Raw genomic sequence first — 3,161 nt, 5'->3', positions numbered from 1 at the left:
TCTTTGTGAGAACCTGAGTCCTAACGACTGAAAGGTTTTGCTGAACAAAAATTCCCACACACTCTACCCATGCTCTCTTCTCCTGCCTCTGGTTTCCAGTTCTCCTGGAGGGCTTCATCTTCCATGGATGATGACAGAAAAATCACTCGTAATTGCTGAGCCACAGGAAACTGGTATGAAATTAGCATCATATTGAAGTGTCCAAATAGATCCTTTGTTGCTGATAGGGCAAGCCTAAGAATATTTTGTTGAAGGGCCATTTTTCAAATTTTATAAATTTTGCATTTATCCCCAATTCACAACATCTGAATTTTGTCTCATGTTCTTTAATAAGAGCTAATTTTAAAAACTGAAAAACATGATGTCCAGAACCTTAAGGAAATCAGAAAAGACCAAATGAAAATTACCCATATGTTTAATGAAAAGTTTAACTATTCAGTACCAAATATTTTTAAAGATTTTTGTTAGTATTAAGAGTTAATTCCTCAAAAGTTTTGATTTTTGCCTAAACTTATAGCAATATAACCTGTACTTATAGAGAAATACATTATCTGTTGAAGTTTATAAACCAAATTAGTTAAGGTATCATTGAACAGAACAAGAATAACTACAAAACATTGAACAAAACAAGGAGAGGAGCCATACTAATGAGCATAAAACAATTCATATTTTGCAAACCAAACACATTATTTACAGACTACAAATGGAAATATGTTTTGAAGGCTAATCCTGGTTGTCATTTCAATTGCCTAGAAAATTGATAAAGCATTTTTCTGGGTGGGTCTGGAAGGCAGCAGCTCTCAGGCATGCAGCCTCGACCTGACCTTCTTAAACAGGAACGTTTGTTGCTACTGACAACATCCAGGGACAGCAGCCTCCAGATTCTTCCACCTTTGATAGTGAACATGCACAAGGAGCTTTCCAAGGGACTTCCAGGCCTCCAGCATCAGACTGGGGCTTCATCATCAGTCCCTCTTGTTTTGAGGCTTTCAGCTCGTTGGATAGAAGAGTAACTGGTTTCTCTGATTCTCTAGTGTGAGGCCAGCCATTGTGGGGTATCCAGCCTCTGGTTTTCTAAGCCAATCTAATAAATCTCCTCTTATAATTATATATATATATATATATATATATATATATATATATATATATATATATATATATATATATATATTTTCTATTAGTTCTCTTCCTCTGGAGAACACTAATATACACAGTATAATACATAAGTTTTCACATGTTTTTTAAAAACTGGTTTAACTGAAATTTAGAACCCCAATAATTCAAACAAACTTCTAGATGGGTTGATGTGTGGCCCAGTGCTAAAGACTCAGTCTCTCCTTCACACCTTATGATTGCCTCCAAAAGAACTCCACAAACATCTAGAAATCAGTCATTATAATTGGTAAATAGAATCGATAATGATTCTGAAGACCCCAGTTCTAATCCCACGTCTGCACAAAGATTTGTGTAAAGCCAGACAGTTCATTCAACTTTTCTGAGCCTACTCTGTAGAGTAAAGGAGTTGGATAACCCACCACCAACTAACCCAACTTCAATAGCCTGGGATTCTGATTGTTTTGAGGGGGGTTCAGTTGTGTTCACTTTACTCAACGAAATTCAAATCTGCATACAATTTTAGCCAAGGCATTTTTACTACAAGTGTTCTGGGTCTTCCCTTCCCCCTCATCTCTCCTAGCCTGACCGACCTACGACTTGACAATGCATGAATGTTGTTGCTGCCCAGGTGCTGTTTCACATAAAAACCAGTTCAAATGATGTCTAGTAGAGTCACTTAACCTGATCTTTCTGGCATTAGTTTCCATTTGGGGTTTAGGGACCATTTCAAAATATACTTCTAAAACTCAGATTTGTTCTCCCTCTTTTTTCAATCATTGAACTATGTTTTTCTTCTGGTCTTTTACTTCAAAGACAAACCTAATATTTAAGAAACTCATCACTAATACAATTATTATTGGGTCCACAACACTGAAAACCCTTACAACTAAGTTGCTATTAGAGAAGAGAACAGCCCACTCCATTCCACTAAGTGTATATAACTTGTGTGGTTAGGAATTTCCATGGTGTTGATGCCCTCTAATGTCCTCCAACCTGTGAGAAGCCCATATATAAGGGTAGGAAAGGTCTCTCTATATAGGTATATTGATTTTTAGTAGCAACTTGCATGAGAAGGGGTAGGGATAATAACTCCAAAAGTAAACAATGACTAAGTGTCCCTAAACATATTAGAGCAAACATAGCCTTTAAAAGAGGTGACACTATCTTCCATCTCCTCACCCCAATATGAATGGTGTTTTCCTTAAACTTAAAGAGGAGAGGGGAATCTCTTCTAAACATTAAAAAAAAAAAAAAAACATATTTCAAACCTTTTCCTGAGTATTTGTGTAATGTAATCTTCAGTGTAATGAATTCAGCTTCTTATGTTTTTCTTAAGAAGGAGATTTAAGGGTTACTCCAGACCTGTAAAATGGGAAAAGCTATGGGCAGAGAGAAATCATGCCTAAATCTACCATGTATAATTCAAGAGTCTTTTTGGAGCTGCTGTGTGTTTGTTTGATCGGACCTCTAACCTATTTTGTAAAGCAGCAGCTGAGCAGACTCCAGCGCTGGCCATGAAAAGCCCAAGGAAGGAGTCAAGACTGAGAACAACGATCATACTAACTTGAAGGTGGCAGGGCAGTATGGTTCTGTGGTACAGTTTAAGATTAAGACTCATACACCACTTAGTAAACTAATGAAAGCCTATTTTGAACAACAGGGATTGTCTATGAAGCACACCAGATTCTGAATTGATGGACAGCCTACTAAAGAAACAGACACACCTGTGACACTTGAAAATGGAGGAGGAAGACACAGTTGGTACTTTATTCCGGCAGCAGACAGGAGGTGTCTGCTAAAAAGAGAACCTGCAACTTTACTCCAGAACTCTGTTCTTACAGAACAACAGTACATTCTCAATTAGAAAACTGCAATTTGGTTCCGCCACATTCTGACTATTAGAATATAATTTTCTCTATTCTTTTATTTTCCTTTTACACATTCTTTTATTGTACATTAAGTAACTGATGTATGTGCACAAGTACATTGTGTTTTTAAAAAACTAAATAGTCAATGAGATGTTTCAATTGACACCAAATGGAGAT

At 36.7% G+C, this 3,161-nt stretch overlaps 1 pseudogene; it reads left to right on the top strand.

Annotated features, from left to right (window-relative positions):
• The first annotated feature begins 806 nt into the window (after positions 1 to 806).
• On the top strand, positions 807 to 2,915 carry LOC114094757 (small ubiquitin-related modifier 2 pseudogene; annotated as a pseudogene).
• Positions 2,916 to 3,161: the final 246 nt, after the last annotated feature.

The sequence above is a fragment of the Marmota flaviventris genome, chromosome 11 (genome assembly GCF_047511675.1).
Source record: "Marmota flaviventris isolate mMarFla1 chromosome 11, mMarFla1.hap1, whole genome shotgun sequence".
Taxonomy (NCBI): domain Eukaryota; kingdom Metazoa; phylum Chordata; class Mammalia; order Rodentia; family Sciuridae; genus Marmota; species Marmota flaviventris.
The sequence above is the reverse complement of the archived record's forward strand: the minus strand, read 5'-3'. Positions and strand labels throughout refer to the sequence as shown.